We start from the raw sequence: 27340 nt of genomic DNA on the forward strand, positions 1-27340 counted from the left end.
AAATTACAAGTGTGTACTTTGATTAGAAGTGTACAATATCACAAAGTAAAAATCTTAGAGTTTGGGGTTTTAGAATATAGTAATATATATAAAATAAGATAAAAGTTTTAAAGCAGAACCTAGTCCTCCTTCTTCACCTTCTTCTTCATAAGTTTGAATGGTATTTTATAATTAAACAAAAAAGTCTGCATTACCTACTTCAAGTGATTAGTTATTAAGTTAAAAACAAAAATAAAGTGCCATATCTTAATTAGGTAATTTAGACTTAAAAGACCTTCTAAAAAAAGGTAGTTAGCTATTTTGTAACTTGCAAGTAGAATAACTACAAAACTCACTGCTTGTGAGACTATAACATGGATTTAAAAAATAAACATTTAAGTCTAAACACAAAATATCATCTCAAAAACTTTCAATCCCAACCTCAACAAAAAAAAAAACCAAAAAAAAAGACAAACAAAACAAAAACAACAAAAAACAAAAACAAACAAACAAACAAAAACAAAAAACAAAACAAAAGAAACCCCAACATTCACTTCTCTGCAGAGCTTCTCTTGTCTATCTTGTCTATAACCATTTTATTGAACATTCAAATCCACTTTGGGTCATGGGCAACTTGTGGGAAGAAAAAAATCTGCCTTGTGTTTATATCTTAATGTTGGTTGTGCATAAAGAGGTTGAGAACTCAGAAAACTTGACAACAATATATTGGCTTTTGTTTTGCTGCAGTTTTACTCTGTGCTAGTTTTGTTGGTTTATTTGTATTTCTAGATGTGTGTGCATAAATAAATACATATATATATAAATATATATAGATATACACAGAGAACATGCAGGAAGGGAGATGAATGTGTGAGGTCTGCTGGCTGAACAAGATTATTCAAATTGCATTTAAATTGCACAGAATTGAGGACTGAAATTGAATAAAATGATGCTTTTCCATGCTAAGCAATGTTGTTATTCAGTCATTTTAGACATGTCAGCCATCATTTGGATTTTCTTGTGTTTTATTGTGGATCAATATATTGTAATTGGCAATAAAATAAGGTGAAAGATTGAAGTTCCTGGGATTGTGCCATGTAGGTGTTCTGATTTTTAGAAACTGGAGGTCTCTGGAAGGAGCTTGAGGAACTCCCTCATGTGACTGAAAATGTAAGGCATGTAATTCAACCTGTTGAGTTATTTTTTGAAGAGGATGAAAAAATAATTTTTTTTTACACATGAATAAAAAGTCACTTGACTTCTGTGGCACTTTTTCACCAGGAGAGCAGTGAGAATGTGGTGGCTTTACTGCTTTTGAGAGAGCATCACTGCTGAAATAATGTTTAAATAAACTTTTTGCTTGAATGTTCATAAATGTAATTGTTTGCACAGGGGAAAAAATGAGTTAAGGATGTGGTGTGAAGGGGAAACTTTGTATATGTATCACTTTAGCTGCCTGCCAACTGTGTTTTGAATTATTAAAATCTTTTGGACAGTGAAGGCTCAGCCTTTTTCCATTCACACTGTGCTCTAAATAAGAGATTTTACTACTGCTGACAATTGCACATACTCAGTTGGTGTGCCAGATGGAGAGGATGGGAGAGCCTGTGACAATTTTAGGCTGAAGGTTGTGTCTAAAAACCTTGTCAGCATTCTGCATCAGAGCTTGACCTATTTTAGACAGTTTGCTACAATCTGATACTGCCATTTATTAGTTTTTGTAGGTTTTTTTCATGAAGTGGAGGAAGGAGTGGAGCTATGTTTCACAAGCACAAGCTAAATTTACTTTTCCAAGTGAAAAAAAAAATGTGCACCAGTTCTCATTTAAAATAATTGGCTCTAATGTCAGCCATGCATAATTAAGTCTGAGATTTTATGGAAAAGTAAAGAAGGCATTATTAGTTCCTTTTATATGTGTCTGGTATAAATTGAGAAATGGGTCTGTTAAAGTGAAAAATGAAAATATTTGGGATTGTGTTATTCTGTAAAAAATTTGGCTTTTTTTTGTATCAAGAGAGTGGAAATAATGAGCTGGTTAAGTCTTTGCTGAATGAGCTAAAAATTGTCTACTTTTTCAGTACACTGAGGTTTAAAATGGGTATTAAATACAGTCCTGTGAATTTTGGCAGATTTTTGCCATGAATACACTGGATCATTGCAATTCAGTGGTGAATAGGTATTTATTGGGATTTTCTGTCAATGAAACTATAGTATATATTTGTATAGAGGAGTTGTTTAGAACTTTATTTTACTTACTCTTGGTCATCTTTTAGGAAATTTAATTTCTTTTTGTAGATCAGAATTTCTGTCCCCCTCCTCTCCAAGAACACTGGGAAAAGGGGAAAAACAAAAAGGAAAAAAAAAACCCAACAAGAGGAATGCTTCTCAAAATGATACATAAGCTTGAATTTTGCCAGTGTGTTTTGAGTACAAAATCACTTTCCTTATGTTTATGCATGTTTCCATGTTTTACAATGTTTTCAGGATATTCAGTCTTGTGCACATTTCAGTGTTGTGGTGAGGAGACAGTTTAGTATTTAAACATGTCAATGGCTGTAAGAAAACTGGAATTGCTTTGTGCTTTCCTTAAGCTAATCTGAATTTAATGGAGGCATGTACCATACAGTGACTTTGTTTGTTTCCAAGCCAGACAAAACTTGATGCTCTTTGAAAGTATGACCCATTGAGGAAAAAAGAAAAGAAATGTTAATTATGATATACTTCAGGCCACTTAAAGGGACTTGGGTGCAGTTCATATCTTGCCCAAAAAATCAAATCAATTCATATCTTGTGTCAAATATCAAAAGGTTTCCATGTCTTATATTTCCCTATTTATATGGAAATTATTAACTTAATTAGAATTTTAGTATTTTCAGTCTTTAAGTTTATTCCCAAATTTGGCTGTCTTTATATTTCAGATGGTCCCTTTGCCTCTTTTACCATAATATATATAAAATAATGTGTACAGGGATTTTTTCCAGGCAATTATATAGGTATCATAACACAACCATATTGGTAGAAAATCTGTCATTTACATGAACATTAGCATATGGGCAACTGAATAAAAACCTTTTAATCAGTGAAAATACTGTGTTTGCTGACAACATTGAGTAACATCTTTAGTGGAAGGACCTGAAATATTTTCGTGAAACAGGATTTGTTATGTGGAGTCTTGAGGTCCCTTTAAGTGTGACCCATGATTAAGATAAAAACAAAAACAGCAAAATGTATTTGTTGCATTATTTTAAATGGACAGTTCTTTTTGACAGGATGGGTTCAGCAGATATGATATAAAACATTTGGGGTTTTGGAGGGGGAAAAGGTACTGCAAAACAAGAAATACAAAAAGGTTTTCAGAGCTGTTTCAAAATACAGGATATGAAAACAAGTCTTAACTGTTTTGCTCAATAGAAATTTGTCTGATAGAAGACATTGTATCTTGCCTGGGAAATCTATGTTAGACTTTTTATTTCTTATTTTTTACTGTTCCGAGAAATGGGATGATCTTTTTTTTTCCTCCTGGAGAAAATAGCCCAAGCCATCAAGGTTGTCATAGCAGAGAACGAAAGGCATGACTTAAACACCACCACTTTTGGTAATACCATCTGCTTCAGCCCACTCTGCCCAGTGCATTTGTTCTCTCTGTGAGCAAAGACAAGACAGATATCCTTAGTAGCCCTCAAACTGAGGGCTGTCAAAATAAGTTCTTTAATGCTGCCTCTGAAAGTGTCTCCAAGTACAGTATGGTTCTGGCTGTGGTGTGCTTCCTGCAGGAGCAGCTGAATTCAATTTCCAGCTGCCTAAATGATCAGAAATAGGTTGGGAATGTTCCTCACAACCTTCCAGTGCAGCATTAGTATCTCACTGTTGCATTTATCTGTTTTAATGGTGGGGAGTATTTTATATCATGACAGTAGAAATTGAGAATGGAAACTGAGATTTACTTAGCATTAAGCTGTTGTATTTAGCTGTTTAGTTATATTTATCTGTTTTAATGGTGGAGAGTATCTTATATAATGATAGTACAAATTGGGAGGGGAAACTGAGGTTTGCTTAACCAGGACCACAGAGGAAGCCTGGTGAAGCCAAAGGGCACATCCCTGGTGCAATTAGCTTGATGATGACTGTCAGTCAAATGCCTCAAATGCATGTCAGTGCAAAGCTGCACCTGGCCCCATAGGGAGAAAAGCCAAATAGCCCCAGAGAAACTTCTTGCTCATGAAGCTGGATTGGTTTCAATATCTTAGCTACCAGATTTGCATTATTCCATTTAGAAATTCTGTTGTGGTATCTTACCATGGTATTGCCCTGTAAAAGGAAGTTTAAGGTCCTAAGTTCATCAGCTCAAGGCCCTGAGCACCAAGATGTTCTTGTCTCATTGTGTCCTGTAATAATTCACACTCACAGGACACATTCAGATTGATAATTTCATCCATTGGATGCACGTTTTTATTTCATTACCTTGTCTGTATTGAAGCCAAGTAAGAACAGTTTCAATTTTGTTAAGACAGGACTATTAAATGTATTAATCAGAGTAGGACTTCAACAGAATTAGATTTATTTAATTTCTTCATTTTATGTTATAGTGACATGTTTAGTAGCGTGGTAATGTGTCATTTTCTGATAACTGTGTTGAAGTGATACTGAGAGTCTGTGACTGCATTCCCCTTCTCCATTTTCATCCAAAAGTTTATGAAAGCTTCTGCTGCACCTATGTAAAGCTGGAACAAAGTCAGAGAACTATGTGGAAAAGTAATAGCACAGCCAAGAGAAAAGAAGCTCAGAAATGTCTGGGTCGTGTGAGTGCGTGAGTGTGTCCACACCTGTACAGAAGTTTAGCCACTGCTTTACACTAACCATAACCATGTTGTAGTTCCTCTAACACTTGTAGACTTTCTGATCCAGAAAGCTCTTCAGCTTCCCAGGCACAATTCTTTTGGCTCTTGTTGCCTCCATAGTTTTATATGAAAGATTAAATGAAAATGGCTCAGCTATTTCCTTGAAAAATACTAGAAGAAAAATGCTTTTACTAGTTTTAAAATGTTTCCAGCTGGTTCCCTGATATCCCTGTGGCAGTGTTCAAATTTACAATTTGAACACTGATCCAGTGGACCCTTTTTCACTGAAAAGCATTTCAGTATCTGCAAATAGACTACATTTTCTTTACTTTTAACTTGGGAACCTCATGCACACACCAGTAGCATTCTTACTGATCAAAATGTAGACACTGTGACTGGTGAATACACTTCTATTTCTCTGCAGCTTTCTCATACGGAATGAGGCTAGAAGAAACCTTAGAAACCTTTTTAATTGAAGAATTACAGTAATAAGGAATAATAATCATTAAGACCCTGTTGCTCTTTATCTAGAAAAGAAATTAGTTGAAGACAGTAGATTTGTTAATTCTGTTGACATCACAGTCCTTGCTCTAGAGGCAGAAGTTGTAATTTACAGGTTTAACGTTATTTATCAATAACTTTGGCATGTCATCCATGTTAGAAACAACTACCCCAATGTATAGAGTAGAAAAGCTTATAATCTCTGACCAGATTACATTTTCAGAATGTATCAAGTCCTTTATGTCACTGCAGATGGTTATCAGTAATTCTGTTTCTGTCCAAACATTGAATTAATGTTTTCTGACAGGCAGTATCCAATAGATGTGGATCATCAGAATTCATTCTGCAAAGAGCTGAACTGTTTTTAATGTGAGTCTTGTTATAATTATTGGGGGAAATGTGTCTTCTCAAGCTCAAGTAGTGAATATTTGATATCCTGATTATTTTTGAGATATCAAAATGACTAATGCAACCTGGCTGGAATGTACTTATAGAAACCATGCCAGTGAAGCTAAGCAACTGCTGTGCACTGGCATGAACATTTGCAAAATCATTAAAAGACAGGGGAGAAAAATCCTTAGAAAGCTGCTTGTCACATTGTCATCTTAATCCTTGGGAAAGTGTGCAAAATACATTTGAAAGACAAGCATGGAAATGAAATTCAGAAAGCTGTTAGGTCTTAAAACTCATGAACTCAGTGGTTTTAAAGCACATAATTCTGTGGACCATTTCAGCCAATCCTAATTATTTAGCACCTTCCTTTTTAGGGAGAGAGAAAAAGGAAGAATATTATTGAGTGAAGTGAAATGAAGAAGTCTTGCTCCCCTTTACTGGAGTGTAAAACTCCAGGGTAAAAAGAAAACAGCAGAAGGCTGATAAGAGTAGGCAAGTGATGTCTGCATGGCTGCAGCTTCCTGTGAATTTTTTAAACAGAAGATTGCTACTACTGCTTGTATCAAAAATATTTTAAATTTTTTTTCATATATCACAACCCAAGAAAATTGCCGTCAGCTTTAGGATTACAGATTAATTGAAAATGTTTCCATTAGCAACTACTTTATAAATTCCAAAAAGTTTTTTTTGCACAAATCAAGATAAATGTAGTTTATTTTCTGTAGAACAAAAGTCCTTAGCATACTGGAAATTGTGGGTCTGACGAACCTCTGAGAGCAGTGCTGTGTGAGTGTGTGATGCTGCTTCGGTGGCCTCCTTGTGGATTATATTTGGGATTTTGCCACTGGAGGGAGCAGAAGACTGTCTCAGACTTCAGGGTGTGGAAAAAGTGTCTGTCTTCCATCTCAGAAAATTCAGGCCTTAATGATGAGTTGTGGGAGACTGTGGGTCCTTCATGTCTGGTACATGCTTGAAAATCTGTTTTCCAATGAATAAAATCTCTAGATAATCAAGTTTTGTGATTGCTCTTTGCTGAAGAGTTGCATCCTGGGTTAAACATGAAGTGCATTTTAGAAAAGCAAGGGAAGGAAGGAGCTAAGGGGGCTTAGAAAAAAGGGGAGGGAGAGGAGCTTACACAGGCAGGTAGTGACAGGGTAAGCGCAATTTTTAATTTGAAAGTTTTTAATTTGCAGTTTTTAATTTGAGTGCAGGATTTAATTTTAAAAAAGCAGGTTTGGTTGGGTGTTAGGAAGAAATTCCTGCCAGTGAGGCTGGTGAGGCACTGGCACAGGTTCCCCTGAGAGGCTGTAAATGCTTCATGCCTGAAAGTTGACAGGTTGGACAGGGCTTGGAGCACCCTGGGATCATGGAAGGTGTTCCTGCCCATGGCAGGGGGTGGAACCAGAGGATCTTTCAAGCCCCTTCCAACCCAAACCTTTCTGTGATTGAGTGAAAAGTAGGTTCTGACTGGTGGTGGCATCAGCAGTGAGCTAAAATTCCTTGAAACATTTTTGTTTCAGCTGTGGCCTAATGGCAGCTCCTGCAGCATGAGAGTGCAGTTTGCTTTAATAAAAGATGATGTAGAAATGTATATATGTTTGTAAAATTAATGCATTCTTTACCCAGACGTTTGCTTTAATCTTGGTCTTTCAGCAGTAAATCTAAAAATGCTGTTCTCTTCCTCTGAAAGCATTGGGAAGGAGGAAACATTCACTTTGCTTCTTTTCATTTCCAATGCATAGAATCAAAGGCTGCATATAAACTTTAAACATGTTATTCTAGTATGACTGCAACTCTAAATACTGCCTGGTTATTCCCAAGCTCATTTAAGGCTCTCTGTCAGTGTCTTTGTGTGTCATATAATTGGGAAAAAAGAGCCCTGTGGGCTGTTGAGGGCTTGCCTTGCCTGCTGAGATTGCTGGACTGGTAATGTTCATGCTGCATGCAGTTTCCATTACCTGTCTTTAAATTCTTTGATGTTTGGGACAGAACAAGACATTCCAGTTGCAAGCCAAGGTTGGGCTTTCCCTTTGGGATAACGTGTTCTGTCTGTACTGTCAACAGCGAGCAGTCAAAATTCCTGCTTTCAAATTCATTATCGTTTTTGCTCATGCTGTATAGAGCTTAAACTAAGCAGAGCAAGCTTAAAGAAATGTTTGGGTGACCCCTCAGTGCTCTCAGTAGAGAGATTTACAGCAGGGCTGTGGATGCAGAGGAAATGTCAGGTGGCAGCTCCCAGCAGATCCTGGAGCATTCCAGCAACCTGGACCAGTGATGTGTTTCCTATGGGGTCATTTGCTGTTCCACCTCTTCTTTTTTTTTTGTTTTGACAGATATAAGCTGCCTTAAGGCCCTTGCCCCTCCTAGGTTGCTTTTTGTGGTGTTTTTTTGGTTTTGGTTTTTTTTTTTGTTTTTTAATATGACATTCACGTTAAAATTATTTTTTGACTGGTGCTTGGAACAGCTATGGATTCTTATTCTAGGAGCATAAACAGCTGAGGGTGCTGAGTGAGCTGACAGATGTCACCACGAGAGTGATTTTTATCAACATGGATAACCCTGATGACTGCAAATAGACAAACATTGCTGTGTTTAAAAAAAAATGGCAAGAGACGGAATTCAGGGAAATAAACACTGGTCAGCTTCACCTCTTTCCCTGAGAATATTAATGTGCAACTCATTTAAACTGTTGCTAGGCATGTGAAAGACTGGAAGGTAATTGGAAACAGCCAGCATGGATATATCAAGGAAAAATCTTGCCTGACCAACCTGTCTGCCTCCTACAGTGCCTGCCTCTGCAACGGAGGGGGAAAGCAGTGGAAACCACATAAATTCAGCAAGGGTTTTGATGTACCTTCACGTGGTACCTTTGTGTCTGAGCGTGGGGTATGGATGGGATGAATGGTGAGGAACGGACTGCACCATACGCAGTCAATAATTGAAAGTTTCAATTCAGTGGCTGTTTGCAGAGAATCTTCACTGGAGTTGCTGCTGGGATGGAACTGTTTTGTCACTGATCAGCAAGTCAGTTCCTCACACCGGAGTGAGGCTCATGCAGAAATGCCAGGTGAACAAGAATCTCGGTGGTCATCAAGTTCAACCTCATGCTCAGAGGTAAATCCAGTGCCAGATCAGATTGCAAAGGCCCTTGTCCAGTTGAGTCTCAAAAGTCTTCAACAAAGACTTGGAGTCATTCTCTGCTCCAGAGACTGAAGGAGATTAATGTGTTTGGCCTGAAGAAATGACAAAAGCAGGGACTTAACTGCATCCTTCATTAACTACATGGACTTTGTAAATGAGACAGACTCTCTTCAGAACTGTGAAAAGAGCAATGGTCATAAACTGCAGTAAAGTACATTCTAACAGATTAAAATAAAAATAGTAGTAAAAAACCCAAGCCTCTTGAGCAGAGAATGATTCCATGTCTTTCTTGAAGATTTTTGAAACTCAACTGGACAAGGGCCTTTGCAGTCTGATCTGGCATTGGAGTTACTTCTGAGCATGAGGTTGAATTTGATGACCACCAAGAGTCTTGTTCATGTGACATTTCTTCATGAGCCTCATTCCTGTGTGACATGTTTTTAACCTAAGGTTTTTGTATATTATAGCATTTACACTGACTGTCCATAAGGCAGCCTCTTGAACTAATCAGAAGTATGTTCCCTAAATCAAATGTCTAAAGGCCTTAGTAAAATAACTTAGTAAAGGTCTTAGTAACTTAGACATGAACGTAAACCCCTAAATTCTGTGAAAAATATAGGCAGTATCGCCATGTGGTTGTCTATACCTATGTGCCCAGAGTAATTTTATTTTCCCCTGCTCCTTGGGCTCAGTTATGTTGGTTTGGCTGAAAAAACCAAAATTTTTCTTACTGAAAATAGCAAATTACATTAAGTGGAACTTAAGTCTCTTGTTCAGAAGTGACAAAGTGTGTCCTGTTGTACTACTCTGATTTAGACTATTAGAATTAGTCTTAGCTCTCTTATATTTTTAGGAAGTTAAGCTCTGTTGAAAATTATGGTGCTTCAGCACTGACTACAATCTCAGCTTGAAGGCCTTCAGAAATAGCTAATTTTTAAATGAAATTCAAAACTGGACAAAACCAGAAAGTCGGTGTAATTAAATATGAAGATTTTCTCTTTCAAAATCAGCCCTTACATTCTGGCAAGCTTCTGTCTCTCAGAACTGGTAGATCTTTGTCTTCCACCGTCATGTGCTAATGCTTCATCAAGTCTTAACACTGAACTCAGGGCTGGAGGCTATTAATGAAATTTAGATTCTTCTGGAAATAGCACAGCTCTTACAAAGAGAGGCTTTAATGCCACAGAACTAACAGGAGATTAATTACTTCTATAAAATTTATCATATGCTATCAAAAAGAGGAAGAGAAGATTGCTAACTTCAAGTTGTGAATTAAATGTGCCAAGCAAGAAAAGGAGGCACAATATCTAATATTGACCACTTAACACATGCCTGTGTAATACCACAATTTTAGTGCACCCATGGTGATTTGTATTTAAGTCTGAAAAAAATTAATTTTAAAAATTATCAGATTAATAGAACTTGAATTTATGAATCCATCCAGTCCCATTTTGAAATACAGTGCATGGCTTGGCATTACCATAGACTGATGGTAAAACTCTTACATTTTCCAACTAATTCTGCATTGTTAATACTTGGCTCAAGTCTCACATTCCATACTTTTTCGGAAAACAGCATTTTACAGGTTTTGCACTCCAGATTTTTGCTATTCTAAGTGTGACAGGTGAAATTGTTTCAAAATAGGTCACTTGCCTTCGGGGTTTAGCACTTGTGGGTTTTGGAGCCAGCCTTTTTCTGACACAGAAGGGTTTGATGATCTCACCCCTTAGCTCTGAGCAGGCATCTGGCAGGAGTGTCCTGGGCACTGCTGAGCACTTGGCTGCTCCTCTTTAACCAGCTCCTTCCATGGCAGCTTGTACCCTGCATTTATTTCTAGTTCATTCTGCCCCCAGCTTCTGCTTTTGATGCTGCTCACACTGAAAATCGAGGTTTCAATCCCCATTTAAAGCCTTTTCTGACTGCCTGCCACTTTTGGGGTGTTTTCCCATTGCTATCAGAGGAATGTTTTCTGCTGTTCTAACTGGAGTTGCCATTTCTTTGCTTTGAAGGCTTCTGTGTTCCCTCTGCTTTGTTACTTTATGCATTCCTTAGAATTTCTCATCTTGCACGTGTGGGATCATTTTTTAAAAAGCAGCAGTTTATCTTGTGAATTTGCATTTTTTTTTTATTCTGCAAGACTTGTCTCTTTATGGCTCACATATTTTCAGTAATAAATGTGCAAAAACCCAGGCCTTCTCTGTGCAGAAAGGCTGGCACTGCCCTCCGTGCAGTTGACTGAGGGTGGTGCTTGCCCACACAGTGCCCTGGTGGTTGCTAACCAGCTCTAATTTAGGATGGTGTTGGCTCAGGACTGTTGGAAATCTGTGGGCTGTCGTATTTAAAGATGTGTGTGACACTAATTTGAAGATAATCTTTGATGTTCAGGGTTTTAATATGAAATCTCTGTGCTCTAGTCTAAAATTTGGGATTTTGTAGAAGACCCCAGACATCCCTTCAGCTGCAGCTCTGATTTTTACTATTGCAGAAGTGAATTCTATGCACCAAATTATTTATTCATGTTCTTCATCTCCTTCTTGCTTTATGTTTTTAAAGTAGAGTATTAGTCCCTGGTTTTTCTGACCGGTACAGAAATTTCCTGCAGTGCCTGTTGTGATAATTTCTTTCCTTCTGTGGTGTTTTTCACAGCATTTGTAGCTTCACATGCTGCATTAGTAGTTTGGATACATCTATTTCAGTATTAAGCCTTCCTGGGTTTAGTGCACAAGCATTATGGGTTTTGCTCATTATTATTTTTTTTTCTTTCCATCCAAAAAAATGTTTCCCAATGGAGTTGGCCAAAATCCTGAGGCTTGAGCTTCCCTTGTGGGGCACACCTTGAGGCAGAAAGAAGTCAAAAAAGGGAGAAAGGTGACCTGGCTGAGGACCCCTCTGCCAGCCCAAGAAGTTCTCAGCGAATTAGCTGGAGCTTTGTAGACAGATGCCCAGTGCTGTGGTGCCAGTCTTTGCTCTTCCCCTTCATCTCATGGAGTGTTTTCTGACTACTGCTGCCAGAAAGAAAACCCTTGTCAGGTTAGAGATAATTAGAAGAGTATATTTAGATAACATCTGGAGCTTCTTTTGTGTTTTGGGTTTTTTTCTCACTTTTTTCTGACTGTAATAGTTTGTCTGAGCTCAAGATATGCAGTTAAAATCTGTACCATTATCTCCTGTTGAAACTCAGTCCTGTAGTTAAACGTTTTGTTTTCCATCATCTGGAGGATGAGATTTTATTGGTAGGAGAGAGTCAATAGTTTGGAGCTGCAGTAACATTTCAGGAATAAGTGACATCACTCTGGGATCAGCTTTCCCAGAGTCTGGCAATCCTGACAGCTGAGTTGCTTTTCCTCTGGGTCGGGGCTGTGCAGCACTCACTGGGAAACAGCTTCCAAGAGAAAAGGGTCGTCCCTCACATCCTACTTGTTGTTTTCCTGTTTGTGTGTCAAGCTTGTGCTAAAGAATTCATGTCTCTGGAGACCGGTGAGTAATTCTTATACATTTTAATGATTGTTTTTCCTAAGACATAAAGCATTTTCTCCCACTTTGGAAAAAATGCTTTTTAAAAGATTTTTTTTTTTTTAAATCCAACATTCAATAACTCGCAATATATATGCAAAGCAGAACACAACTTTGTAGAGTTCAAGTTAAGATTTTTAAGTAGAAGCCTAATTGTGAGTAGAGGTTGTGTTTATTACTTACTGTAACTGTGTCTCACTTCCAAGATTTTTATTTAGACATGCTTCTCTGCTAAATCATGTCATAGAGATTGAGTGTAGCCAGAATTTGAGCTTTTTTAATTAGCTTGCAATGCTGGATGGGAAGTACTTTCCAAACAGACACTTGTAAGGTACCTGATTTAACACGCAGCTCATATGGCAGTGTTACTGGATGCTGGGTTTCAAATGTGATTTTGGGGCTTGTGGAAGGCACAAAACAGAAAACCAGGTACATTTCCAGTCGGTGTATATATCTGTGTGTGTATCACCTGCAAAGCTGGGTGTTTATTTCTGTAGGGATGTCATATAATGAGCTGCAAAATCTGTCAGCATAAAAAATATTTCGGAAAAAAACACCAGCCAAGCCACAAAGCAGTATCTGGTTGTAGCTTGGGATTTAAATAACTAAAAACCACTTCAGTTTCCACTTCATGGTAACTGTTTTCTCTTGATAGAAGAAATATAAAATGTATGTCTTCTTTTCTCTTCCCTGGCAGTTAAATGTCTAATTGTAAAAGTGCTGCAGTCCTGTGACACTTGGAAATCTTGTCAGATTCCAATTTTGAGAAGGTTTTATGTTTTATAGCTAGAAAATTACTGCACACTTATCTCCAGAGAGGCATTTAGCAAGGGAAGCCCAGGGTTTTGCTGTGTCACTTTGGTTTTGATTTCTTTTGGTGTTCCTTTAAAGATGACAAGTCTTGATGGATGAATACATGCAAAAAAAAAAGTCTTATTCATCTGTTTGAAGATTCTGGGGAATACTGCAACTCATCTCAGTAAAAGTTAGGTATTGATTTTCATCAGGAGATAATTCCAGACAGAATTTGGATGGTCTGAATCAGAGCTGTGGGTGGATGTAATACATCAGCTTCCAGAAACCTGTGCTTAGGGTAATTTCATTAATGCAGCAACTGGCAATTCTTGTGGTACAGTGGTGTGGTGGTGATGTATTGCAGATGCAGAATTGATGTAATATTTATGATTTACGTGATTTGGAAGATGACTGTTAGCATTGAAGTTCCTTTGTAGCTCTGACTCTTCATGTAGGTGGTTTGGCTCCCAACCCAGAACTAAAAACAATGAGCTCTGGGAAAAGCTTTTTAAATTCTGTTGTCATGAATAGAAAAACTATTTTCTGTGTCATTTTAGTTCCCAAATAAATTCTAATGTTGAATTTAGATAAATTTTAATGTTTCATTTTTGTGAGATGCTTATCTTACCAACTTGGCACCTTTTTTATATTTCTCTTTAAGCTTGATAAGTTAAATTTTAATGCAGGTTTTACCACTGGTTTGTTTTGTTGGGTTTTTTTAGTATGATTTGGGCTTAGCCATAATAGTTTTTTATAGGCAGTTATATCAAAATGTCCTAAAAGATGTTTCAAGTGTGCTGTGCTTTTTGGTATACTGAATGTACTATTAGATGGAAATAAATACAGAGGCTATGCACAAAAATGAAGTGCTGGTAGCATTTTAGGTTTGGAATTGTATAGATTGAATGGCATAAATTGCTGTTGTGCTGTTCTGTTGACAGGAATTTAGGATTGTACATAAACTTCTAATTTGCTGCTTTTCTTCAGCAAAAAATCCCCATGCAGCTATGCATTTAAGTTAATCAGTTAAGCTCATAATAATGTGCCTAAATTCTTTCCAGAAAGGAAAAGGGAATGGAATGAGGGGCCTTTCTTAAGTATATGTCTAGAAATGCTTACTGCATATGTTAGCTTGATCATGGCTGCTAGTATGAAACTTTCTGGGTTTGTTGGTTAACTGAATGGAGCCATAGTTCCATTCAATGGTATGGTGATAGCTGGAATTTTCCAGTTAATTTTTCCAACCCATGGGAGTCACATTCTAGCTCATAAGTTTCCCATTTTCTTGCAGGATTTGGGTTGTTGTTTTTTGTTTTTTTTAAAGGAGAAAAGGATGCAGCTTAAATATGAGCAAATTTTTTAAAACCTTAAAGCATATCTTGATTTAAATATGTGGTTACCTAACATAAGCTAGCAGAGGAATATATTGATGTATTTAAAGCTGTGTATCACTGAACTGCAAGACTGAAAGAAACTTCTGGCTTTGCCTCTAAATTGAGCCAGGTGTATCAGTCTGCTGTTTTACTGGTGAAAGGGGGTTACACGTGGTTCTTCTGGTATTGAAACTCCTGTTTCATCTGAATAATATGATCCCTACTGGAACACCAGGTGTGAACATTCAGAGTCATCTGCAGATTCACTTACCTCGCCATAGAAACAAATTTTTTGCAGTAAACAAGTGAAAGCTGTCATGCAGCAAAAAATTTTCAAAAGCTTAAATGTGTGGTGTTTATTTTGGGAGGTGGAGAGGGAAGGGATAAATTTCTGATTTCACCTGAGCAGTGAAGTGGTTTAGAGCCATGATCATGGAACAAATTCTTTACCTCAAAATACCTTCTGCCTAATGAGGAAAAATATGAACAACATTCATGGCAAGGCACTGTTGGCTTGTTGATACTTGATTTTGGGGAAGCTGATGAATTCATTGCTTGAACTTAACATTTTTTTATTTTCGTCATACATTGATCTGTTTTCACTTTCCAGAATGTTCTTTTTTTGCAAAACACTGAAAACACTTAAAGACCATGTTTGCCTTTATAACATAAAATATTATGAAATCAAGCTTTTAGCTTGGCGTTAAATCATTAAAAATGTACGAGGCAATGCCAGTCATTCCAGGGTTGGAACTCTCCAAACAAAAGTGAAAATAAATTTTTTCTCAAGTTGTTTGACCAGTGTGTATTCTGGCCTGTGCATTTTCTGTTCCTTTAAAACGTATGGAGTAGGCTGGATTGTTTGGTTTGGGTGGTTCTGCCTTAATTATCTCCAGGAGAAGGGCATGAGGAGGGAGGAGACCATGGCAGATGTTTTTTTGCTGACTTGTCATTGGCAGAGCATCCTCAGAGCCCTGCCTGAGGCAGGCATGGATCAGGAGTGTGCTGGGTGTTAGCAACCCTACAAACAGCAGGCATGGGAAACCTCCCAGCCCAAGGCAGCAGTAAGGCCAAACTCTCTAAATTCCTACTCCATGGAAGAGTTCTCCAAGTGACAGTTTGTTTTCAACATGCAAAACTTACTTTAGTCCCCATTCTTCATGTGGAATGAGAAATTGCTGGTGAACTGATTTTTTTTTTCCCCCTCTCCCAGCTTATGCTGTTAAAATTCATTGCTTTATGAGATCCAAATTGCATCTGAGGAGAATAATATTCAAAAATACCTTCAAAGGCTCTGTCTTAAAGGGATTCTTATTGTGATGTCCACCATTGAAGAGTAACATTGTTGTCCATACAACTCTCTCCAGTAGCCTGTTCTAGGGATTTCATTGCCACATTCATCAGAGCAGGATGCACAAAACCAGGCTCATAAAGAGTTAAACATGGTCTGTGATTGCTGCTCCATGAGTTCTGTGGTGCCTGGAGCTCCAGTGGGCACAGAAATCTGGATTTAAAGTAAAGAAACAAGTAACTACGGGTATTTTCAGCCAGGAATGACCAGGTGTGTTGGATTTTTTCCTCTTTGTGCCAGTTCTAAAGTACTGTGCTACTCCAAACCTGCTGGCAATAAGCACATCTCCAAACTTGCCACGCTTTGGAGTTAGGAAGAGGAGTACCCAAATTTGGAGGCTGGATCCCCATAAAAATATGCAAGATTTGGCATGCCAGAAGAAAACCATGCAGAAACAACTGAATGTCAGAAGGTACATAACAAGTAGAACTGTACTGAGTAGCTGGAGAGCTGTAAAAATTCTGCATAGCATAGTTACTTTGTAGATCTGGAACATCTCCAAAGTTGCTGATTCTGCAAAGAGGATATAAGGTGAGAGATACTGTAAAAACATATTTTTAACAAATCCCTTGTTTTATAGTCTTGAAATGCAGCCTAAAATCTGCTTTACTGATACAATGTGTAATCCAGAAAGAAAAAAGGTGGGGGAAGGAGTTTTCACTTCTGGGTTTCATAGGAATATTCCCTGCCTTGCAAATCTCTTCCTTATGTTCATGTTTTCTGCTGGTAAGAGGAGAATTGAGTAATACTCCATATGGTAAACAGCAGTTAATTTGACTTCTTTGGGTACAATTTTACTAGTCCTTTAAAAGTGTTTCCAAAGCCAGATTCAATATAAGAAAAACTTACACAAGTTCCTAAAGAAGTCTATAAAAACTAATGTTCCCACCCAATACAGAGGGTGTTTTCTATGGGGTTTTCTTTCCCATTTTAAAATCCCATGAAATGACTGACATTGAGTGTGATCCCAATGTTCTTCTGTCCCTGACCTCTTGCTCTGACACAAATGAAATAAACTGATTTTCACTTCCCATAAGGAGTTTCTCAATGAACTGATTCTTCACCAGGATATTTTTCATTGTCATATAGCTTCACTCATAGAAATGTCATACAGATGAACTGCTCTCACATTAAAAATATTTAAAACACATTAAAAACACATTTAAAAAGTCACTTTTGTGTGCTTGAGGCTAAGGATGTTCTTACACAATAGTCAGCTGTTGAGAAAAAAGCCAGTTCCGTGTCACTTTGAAAAAACCACCTGAGAAATAAAACCAGCTCCCAGACTCTGGCTGTCACTGAGGTATGAATTTAATAGAAGGTCATTGGAGGCATCATGTCTGTTCAAGAGGTCTTGTCCTGTCGTTTTCTCTGCTGCTGCAGTTCAACCTTGGAAGGAACAACCTGGTGTGCCATTTGCTGAAGCACAATGTGTTGCTGGGTCAGCAAAAGTCTTTAATAAATATTAATTGTTATTTCTGTTGTATTGTGAGGCAAGGATACAGTTGTGAGAGTCAGGATGTAAAACTAGGGGACTGCTGAATTATAATGGTTTTTTGCTGGATATTTTTCCTGCAGAGCTGTCAAATGTGCTGACAGTTCACTTTGTAAATAAAGAGTAGTTGTTCCTCTGCATTTATGAGGTAAAAGGATAATGCAGATCAATCTGTGTAGGTGTTGAAATCGAAGATGTGAAAATACAAGGGGAGGCAGCCAAGAAATACTTTTTGTCAAGTGGAAATTTCTGGACTTGTAGAGCCAACAGTTTGATTATATGAGACCAGCAGGCATCAAAGTGATTGACAGTCTGCATATAAGCAGTGGGTGGCAGACGTAAACTCTTGATCAGATGCGGTTCTGAAATCTCGTCTGTAAATTGAATGATGATATATCCTGCTACCTAAATGCTGTTTTTCTTGTGGTACTTACTTTGGCCAAGTCACCTTTAAAACACCTGACATGAAGCCATTCTAAAAAACAAATCTGTTTGGTTTTTTTTTATTCTAGTGTATTTATTATAGCACTTGAAATAATTAATTTGTGTTTACCCATTATACAGATTTTTGTCCTTAATTTTAAAAGGCCAATTACTTTAATTAGAGAGGAAGGGTTACTCTTCATCTGCTACGCTTCCTTACCTGATAGTGTGTATTGGTGTTGCTGCCTCTTCAACCATCTGTCTAAGTTGTGGTTTTCATTTATTTTATAAGAAACTTGGCATTGAGATGGGTTAAGAATTAAAATATTACTTAAGGAAATAGGATTTAATCTTTTAGTGTATTTAGATTGACTTGCTTTTTTTTGCTATTTGTTAGGTAGACTGGTTCTAAAAATCAATTAATTTTCTCAAAATAACTTTTATTATGGATATTTTGTATATGGGTGGGTCCATCTGGGCTGACATTCTCTGCCTGATAAGGACTTGTGTTGATGTTTTAAGTTGTGAGAGTGCCACATCAAAGTATGATACTCTCTGGTGTTTTTCTGTGGATAATGTAAGGATGCTTTTCCTGAAAAGCAGTATATTTTTTTCCTCAAAAGCAGTCAATGCCTGCCTACTTCTTATAAATACTTGAAGTTAACAAGGTGAGTAATAGGCAATGATGACTTAAAATTAAATAAAAGAGGGATGTGTGGGCCCACTGCAGTTAGATTAGTTCTCAGAGCTCCCCCACAAGCCTGATTGGTGTCCACACCTGTAAATTAAAATACGTTCTGTGTGCACCAGCATTGTTAGTCTGGTTTAGGAGCAAATGAGCATTAGGTGTGGATGTTCCAAGAAAACAGTGTAAGATCTGTTTTAAAGGTTGTAAGGCTTCTGAGAAAATCCTGAGATAACTTCTGATCTACTTGTGATGTCAAACAAATCCCAAACCATTTGTTGCTGACATTTTTAATCTTTTGGAGACGTGTAGAACAGCTTGCTGCGGTTCTAAAGCAATAATACTGTTATTTTTCTGAGATGATCAGCTCCTGAAGCTGCACTCGAATGAACTGCAAGGAAGGAGAGCTCGGCGAGGCTCAGTGGGACCTTGGGGATGGCGAGTGGCACGTTCAGCGTTCCGGCTCGGTGCCACACTGTGTGCCCCCAGTGTCTCTGGGCTTGAACTTCACGTCACAGGCAATGAATATTTTTAATGGGGTCTGTACGCTTTTGTCTGAGATGAATGCAGGCCCACACATGGTGTAAGCTTCAATTAATTATCCTCTGGGGCCTGCTGCACATATTTGCATATGCTCTATCAGTGGACCACCAAGATTATTCAATTAAATCCTCACAATGGCTTTAAGAAGGCCAGTGATTAAAGCCTTAGTGATGACTGTTCATTTATAAAATAATTATTTTTATAAATTTCAGTCTTGGTGCTTATTTCTTGCGCAATAGGATCTATTGGGAGGGACAACTTGAAATACAGGATGTGTCTGAATAGGTACCACAGTCACAACTGATAGACAACTGGGTGCACCAACATCTCAGCTGTTTTCTTCTCTCAGATTGCTAAAAGAAAGATTTCTAATCATTTCTCAGATGACAGTGACTTGGCAGAAGTTTGCCAGACTGTTTTTCTCTCTCAGCAGACTTAGGGAGGGTCTTGTTACAACCTGGTGTATTCTGATATAAGTGCTTGATAAACATGGTTTTCTTTTAGAACTTCTGCTGAGTTACTAATAGAAATGTGGTTTTATTGAATAAAAATGGCTGTTTACCAGAGGTGTGATTGTGTGGTGACAATGCCAATTCCCAGGTATGTGAAGTGGTCAAGAAATGGAAGTTGTGTAGCTGTCTGGAGGCAGTGCAATGTTGCTAAGCTTCTATATAACCTTGGCTTAGATGATTAAAAAATTAGTGTGATTTACACAATCTTAAGAAAAAACCAAGTGCAAAAAAACCAAAGCAACCCACCATTCACCACCATTCATACTAAAAAAAAACAAAAAACAAATCAACCAGAAAGCAAACAAGTCTGAGTGATGATAAATCCTACCAGTTAGAAATGTCACCAAAGGTAGAAAATTTAAGATAAATAAGGTATTGAACTACTTCTGTTAATGAATATTGGGGTTTTGATCCCAATGTGCTTAGAGAGATTTGCAAAGCAACACTGTGTTTTTACCAAATGTCTGATGAAATTCTGTTGTTGAATTTCAGGTAGAAATTCACTAAAATTATGCATTGTTTCTATTTTTGTTAATTTCATTTTTTATTTTTATTTTCTATTTTTTCCTAATTTTATTTTGTCTATTTTATTGAGTTACCAATCTGTTGGATTTGTAACTCAGTAAATTTGGGAACTTTACTTTTTTGCAGGTCCATAGGAAGAGTTTGTTGAACAAATACACAACTGTTTCCACATCAATAGGTATTACACTGCTTAAATTGTCTGCATTCACTTTTCTTAGAAGTATTTTTAACTTTTTTTTCAAAATACAATTATTGAAAAACAGGTTAAAATTGCTAAGAGGAATTGCTATTAAAGTTGCCTTCTCTTGTATAATATCTCTAATTTTCATACAGTGAAATGAAAGCATAAATCAGAAGTGCTTTTTGAAATCCTACTTCTATTTCTAATACTTGGTCAAGAGCACATCTCACTTAGGCTTTTAATAAATGAAATAGGCCAGGGCTTGCATCACTGGACTTAGTGGAATGTGGTGAAGATCATTTTCTGTCTAGTGAGCTTAGAAAAGAGTAAAAGTTGCTATGTAGCTATGAAAGCATTTGCTGAAAGTTTTTTACTGAATTTGATGCTTGTAGTTTTAGAGGGGGTGACTAAGAGAGCTCAATTATCTCTAATTTACTTGGTGTGATGAATATCTTCTGGTAGTGTTGTACAGTTGTGCTCATGCAATCTGTGATTTGTTTATCCCTTGTAAATTCAAGTCAGGTTCATTGCTTGTTCTGAAAATCTCTAATATTTTATATGTAATAAAATGCCAATTAGTGGTTTCTCATTAACCCCTATTAATGAAATGTCCCAATTTATTAGTGTGCTAATCTGAGTGGTGAAACTTCAGCAGCAAAGACAGCTTTTTCTTTGTATTGGAACAGGGTTTTTTTGTTTGCATTCGTTGTTTTGGGGGCATGTTTGTTTGTTTGTTTATTTTGGGGTTGTTTTTTTTTGGGGGGGGGGGTTGGTTGTTTTTCTGGGTCTTTTTTAATTGAATGTGGCTTTTTGTTGCCCTCTCTACAAGTTAGCTTTTACTTGTTCTACCCTCTCTACCTCTTCAGGAGAGGCTGTAGTGTCCCTGCTGCACCAGGGAAGCAAGATTTTGGAAAACATCAGCTGCTCAGCCATCTGCTATCAGTCTCCACAGAGTGCCAGGCTGGAAGGCACCACAGTGGGCATCTGCAGCCACCTCCCTGCCCAGGCAGGGTCACCCCAGAGCACAGGGCACAGCAGTGTGTGCAGATGGTTCTGGAACATCTCCAGAGAGGCAGATGACCTCCCCGGGCAGTCTTGGTGGGCACAGCCCACAGAGTGGAAGTTCTTCCACGTGTTCAGTGGAACCTGGGCATCAGTTCCTGCCCATTCCTGTTGTGCCACCATTGCTGGGCCTCACAGTCTCTGCTCTGAGCCCTCCCTGAAGGCAGGGGCAGACAGGGATCGGGTCTCTTCTCAGGGCTGAGCAGCCCCAGCTCCCTCAGCCTTTGCTCCTGAGAGATGCCGCAGTCTCCCCACCGTCCCCAAGGCCCTCCCCTCCAGGAGCTCACATCTCTGTTGTCCTGAGGAGCCCAGAACTGGACACAGCACTCCAGGTATGGCCTCACTGGGGCTGAGAAGAGGGTGAGATGATGGTGATGATGATGATGAGTGTCCTGTCATCAGCAGGAAGAGGCAGCAGCAGCCAGACTGGAGAATCCAGCGGTGTTTCTGCTCCTCAAGCCACCTGCTGGACCATGCTGCTCCAAACCCTGGTTCTCTTCAGAAAATTACGGGATTTCACTTCAGAATCGGTACTCTAGTTCTTGGAATCCCCCCAGGGAGTTAACCATTGAAGGATCATGGGATTCCAAGTCTGAGGCTTGCAGACAGGTCTGCCTTCTAAAACCCACTTCAGTGTTCTCCTAAACTCTACCTCAGATAGCAAACAGAGTCTTAGTCATTTTTACTACAGAGTAATGCTTACAGAATCGAACATTTTCTTCTTCTTCAGTGCTGATATCAGGGTACTGTGTCAGACCCTGTGCCTAGGGCTTAAACTATAATGAAATGTTGCATAAATTGATGGCATATGGCAGGTGTATCTCACTAATTACCACAATGGCTTTGTGGCCCTTACTGAGCCTCAGTATTTACAAATTCCCAGATATGTTACCTACAGAATGAAAGACACCTTCCACAAGGTTCTGGGAACTCTCAAAACAGTAACTTTTCCTGACAGTGGAGCGTTTGATTAGCAAGAGGAGTTTTTTATTAAAACCTTCTCAATCTGTAATAGAGTGCATGCTGTTTTAGCAAGTATTTCATCCTAGTATTCTGAAATAGTTGGGTTTTTTAAAATGTTTGCTCTTTCTTACATAAACTTAGTTTTATGTTGGAAATATGTCATGAGAGCATGATAATCATATCTGCTCAGGTGAGAAAAGGCTGTTTTCATATGGATATTTTCACTGGAATATGAGTGTGGGTTTAGAATGGTCCCATTGAGAGGAAGGCTTATAATTTTGGGGCAGCAGTGCTTAATCTTTTGGAAAATAAAAATAAAAGCTGGACTACAGTCAGCTGTATAGAAATGTCCAGATGCTTTCCGCTACAGCAACAGCAAAGATACCAAAGCTGCTATAACTGTAGCTGAGGAGGGCTTACAAGGAAAGTTTACAGAACTGGCAGGTTGCCTGAAAAAATAAACTCAGAGCAGCCCAGAAAAATGGTGGCAGCAGGAACTACAGTTTAGGTGTTACATTGTCTGCCAAGAAAACGAGGAGAATTTTGTCTGCACATTCCCAAAAGCGTGTGCGCACGCAAAGGGTCACCAACACTTTGTTCTCAGCAGCGTATGGGACGTGTTACAGGTCTGTCAGCACTTTGGGACTGGCTGTCTCTTCACTCCCACTTCTCCTGGGGCTCCCTGATGTTTAGTTACCACACTCAGATGTTTCCCTGTGGAGCCATGCGGCCCCCTTTCCAAACTTGTTGTTGAAAAACCTTAATTGAAAAAAGACTCGTGTAATTCTAGGGTATGATAGCGCTGGTGAAAAAGTGCTTGCATTTGCTCTTTGCTGTAAAATGTGGCATTACAGATGTAGTAAAATAGAAGTGGCAGCAGAGCCACAGACCACATCCTTGCTTGCTGTTGTGAAGGGACTGCATTTACTTAATTTTTTCCAAGTTCAGACAACTCTTGGTTAGGTAACTATAACTGCATTTATTGCTGTTAGAAATGAGACATTCTTATGCTACAAAGCAAGCACACAACATAGAAATGGCTGATTTGATTCAACCCCGCCAGCCCAGGTGAGGAATGAAGGTTTTCATTCACAGAAGCCAAACAAATCTGCCCTAGACTTGTCTTATGTTTGTTTCCAGTTGAACCTTACCTTTAAATATCAGTGCAGAAGTTCAGCATGAATGCAGAGAGAATGACTTTATTGCTCTGGTAATCTTGGTCTTCTTACCTTATTTGTCGTCTTTTCAAGTATTTTGTCATGAAAAATGGATAAAACTGCTTCTCATAAGAAATATGTCTCAGCATGTTTGTGCTATGTAGGGATCGTATGTATCCGTAATAGAGATTAGATTGCCAGCCTGTGAATCTCAAGACCTAGAATAAATGTTAGGAATAAATGTTAGGAAGCAGGTATTTGGTGTAGCATTCTTCTGAAATGTGTTCTTCAGGGCTCATTTGTCAAAAGGAAGAGTGTTTCTAAATTAAGGATGTGGAGGCCTCTTAAAAGCTGTGTCCTGGTTTGTGATTTGTTTGTATTCAGCCTTTGCTTTGATGGCCACATTGACAATAAGCAAATGAGAAGGCCTTAGCACTGAGGAACACATAAATAAAGGCTGCAAAGAAAGGCCATGAGAGAAGCTTTGAAGTGGCATCTAGCTTTAATTTGAGTGGGAGAAAACCAGATGTCTTTGGGAGTTCTGGCCCAGCTCTTTTTATTTTTTTTTAAGAGGACAGGGAGCTCAACCAAATCATTCAATGGAGAGACCCCAAACCAACTGTTTCCATCCTGGTCCTTTGATCTTTGTTGCCACTTTGGAGTGAACTGTTTTGTTCCAGAGGAAAAATGGTCTAACCCTTCATTTTAACTGTACTACTGGATTACATATCTCCTTTTCCATTCCAGCTGCAGTTATCTGAGTTAATTTCCTTTGCAGTATACTGACAAAGATGATAGTGACTTCAAAATAGCAAAACTGATCAGAGTTTTGATTTGGCTGACTTTTGTATCATGTGTTAGAACAAAACATTGGTGCACAGCATTTTGGGTCAGCAGTCCTGAAAACACAAGGTAGAAAACAAAGAAACTGCTTGTGAAGGACTTGTGTTGGCAAGCTCTGCACCTGGAATGATGTGCTTAGTTGCTGCTTACAAATAGAATAATATCTCTGAATGATATATTTGAGGGCTTTTTTTTTTTTTTTCCAGTAGTCCCTGGATCACATTAAACTAACAAAAAGATTGCTGTTGACTGTACATTTAGTGAGTAATTAAAACTGCACAACAAAGTTTTTTTTTGACCATGTCTAGAAAATAAGTAAAATAATCCTGTCTTCTAAAGACATTAAGAGTCTCAAAGGATGGAAAGGAGAGAGAGAGAGTAGATAAGGAGGCAAATAACGTGACTCAAATTCAAGGTTGCTGTCATTTCTAACCTGAACAGGACAAATCCTTTTGCTCTGGGGGTTTGTCCATGTGCCAGAACTAAGCTATCTTAAAAATGATGCCAAAGCTTGCAGCTTTCAGAGGAAAGGATTGCAAAGTTTGAAAATTCTGGAGAAGAGGGGTCAAATTGGTGCTGTTAGGTTGCTACCAGTTGTCTTGCACTGAGATATCTAAAAATGGACCCTATACTCAGGTGAAGCTATTTTGGTGTGGTTAGGGTTGCTAGTTTTTACATTTATGGTTGGTTTGCTTTAGTTTGGTTTTGATTCTTTCTTGGCAGGTATAAAACCCCGGCTGGAATCAAGCACAGAATATTATCATGATACATGCAAGAATTATGCTTTATTTTGCATTGAATTGCTTCTCTCATGTCATCTTAATGTAGATTTCTGGAGCCCAGCACATTCCAGTAGCAAATATTAATGAGGAATAGTTTGTGCCACATCCCAAGTCTGGAGAATATGTTCATGAATAGTAATGAATACACAGGGAATTTTTTCCTGTCTTTGTCTCTAGTGTTTAGCATGCCATTAATACAGATCCTAAAATAGTACGGGTCAGTTAAGAAACAGTGCAAAAGACTTTGGTGTGTAGTTGTCCTGTGTTCTCAAAACATGGGAAAAACTGGAAGGAGAAGGAAGAGGATGCACCTCTGCATAAGGGGAAAGTAACACACTGGCTGTGTCAAAGTGAATCACTCTCTTTCCACATAATAAAGTACATACACATAAATATGCAAGGCTGAAACTCTGAGTTACACATTGGACTTGGTATAAAGTTGAAATTAGAGTTCTCAATAGATAAATTAGGTTTTTGCTTTATTTTCCCTGAGATTTATTGATGATGTTTAGATTATTGTAGTACAATAAATGAAATTCTCTGTGTAGCTAGGAATTTATGGATAACTGAACAAGTGTCTAAATTGGATGCTGAAGATTATGAATATCAAGCTGTAGCTTGGTTTGAATTAAACTCTCTGTGCTGTGCAAGATAGAGTTTGAAACAAATGCCTTAACCTTCTGTTATGTGGGAGGGTTATGACAATAATTATCAAGCTTCATTACACCTTGCACAAGGATTTTGAGGAGCCTTGTCAAAATACCAGGTAAATTACTGCCAAAAATGCAGTAATTAGATGAGTAATGAAAAAGTTTTCAAATGGAAGTATTTAAAATCTGTTCATGCAGTTAGACATATTTACAGTCATCACTCTTAGTTGCACAAGCTGAATTTCCAGTGTTCACCCATGAGATTTCACTTGTGTTTAAGCTGAAGAGGAAAAAAGCCTGTTTTCCCTTTGTCTGGAAGGGGGGAAAAGCCTGTTTTCCCTTTGCTTTACTCTTTTAGAAGGAAGTGACTATTCAGGTCTAGAAGAAAGTGCTGTACAATCCTCAGGAGCATGGCTCATGTCCGTGATATGTTTTCTGCCTTTTTATGTAATCTCAGCTACCTCCCATACACCTCAACATCTGTGTGACTAGTGGGGAAAACTGTGTTTTGTTCAAGGATTTTTTGGTGCTTTTGGATGCTAACTTGATATGTGACTCAAACCTGAAGCAAAGTGTTCTTGAGTATTGCTTCCTCTGCTCTCCTCTCTGATTTTCTGCCCTCTCCCTCCTTTCCCCCCTGGTTTTGTGTGGTTTCCCCTCTGCAGTCCTTGGGTGTTGCCTCTTCTGTATCATCAGTGATGTGCACTCACACAAAACATGGGATGTGCCTCCTCTTGGGTGGACCTGAGCATTTCTGGTCCCTGAGAAGAAGTCCTGATCCACTTATTTCCACATTTATGGATGCAGCTGACAGTCACCTGTCAAGGTTTAATGCAAACAAGAAGGCAATGTTTTGGCAAAGCGTTTTGGACAGCTCATCTCCATAGTTTGTTGGTTTGGGGTTTTTTTCAGTTTGGTGTGAGTGTGTTTGAAATGTCAGAGGGGGGAAAAAATGTTTTGGAAAGGAAGAAAATAGGACTCACAAAAGAAAAAAAAAACCCAACCAAAGAAACCTGGATACTTCCTCAGGGATGTTTTGAACCTGAAATCTCATTAATCTGGGCTGATTTCCTTGAGAGGCATTGTATGACCAGGGCATTTGGGAATGGCACAGACTGTCCTCTTTCCTGTCTCCTCGTTGTAATTGATCCATTTCTGCAACAACAGCTCCTTCAGGGGCTAAACTTAGAAATCTGCTGAACTCAGAACAAAGATAAAGCACTGGCAATTGCCAGCTCATCATTAAGCGCTGTAACATGGTCTCTCCATTTAGGCATTAGTAGGTTTCTAAAATCCCAGTGGAGGAAGTGTAAAGAATTGGGCTGTCTTTCTAATCTTGCACTCTGTGAAGGCTTTTCCATTCATTCACCATGAAAGTAATGTAGATTTTTTTATATGCTTTTGTTTGGAGGCAACTTTCAATCAATAATGCTGTATAATTGCAAATTGTTATGATCCAAAGAATTTTAGTTTAAAAGTGGAGAATATTAAGATAGTCTTGTTAATTCAGGTTGTTTTTATGAAGCAGGAAGGATGGAAAGTGTGACATTCATGAGATGAGCTGTGCTTCAAAGTGCTTGAAAATTCAGATGGCTAAATGAATAGGCAGAAAAGAAGTAGGTCTTAAGGATGAAG

The 27340-nt window shown here is 38.3% G+C and overlaps 1 protein-coding gene across 15 annotated transcripts in view; it reads left to right on the forward strand.

The window, feature by feature from the left end:
• Window positions 1–27340, forward strand: part of PLEKHA5 (pleckstrin homology domain containing A5) — a 156845-nt gene that overhangs the window by 62041 nt on the left and 67464 nt on the right. The window contains exon 1 of one of the 15 annotated variants that reach the window (XM_063155667.1): window positions 12209–12329. The exons of the other annotated variants lie outside the window; for them this stretch is intronic. The gene's annotated coding sequence lies outside the window, so the exon portion shown is untranslated. Of the gene's footprint in view, window positions 1–12208; window positions 12330–27340 lie in introns of those variants that run through there. 15 annotated transcript variants of the gene reach the window in all.

Source organism: Melospiza melodia, chromosome 4 (genome assembly GCF_035770615.1).
Source record: "Melospiza melodia melodia isolate bMelMel2 chromosome 4, bMelMel2.pri, whole genome shotgun sequence".
Classification (NCBI taxonomy): domain Eukaryota; kingdom Metazoa; phylum Chordata; class Aves; order Passeriformes; family Passerellidae; genus Melospiza; species Melospiza melodia.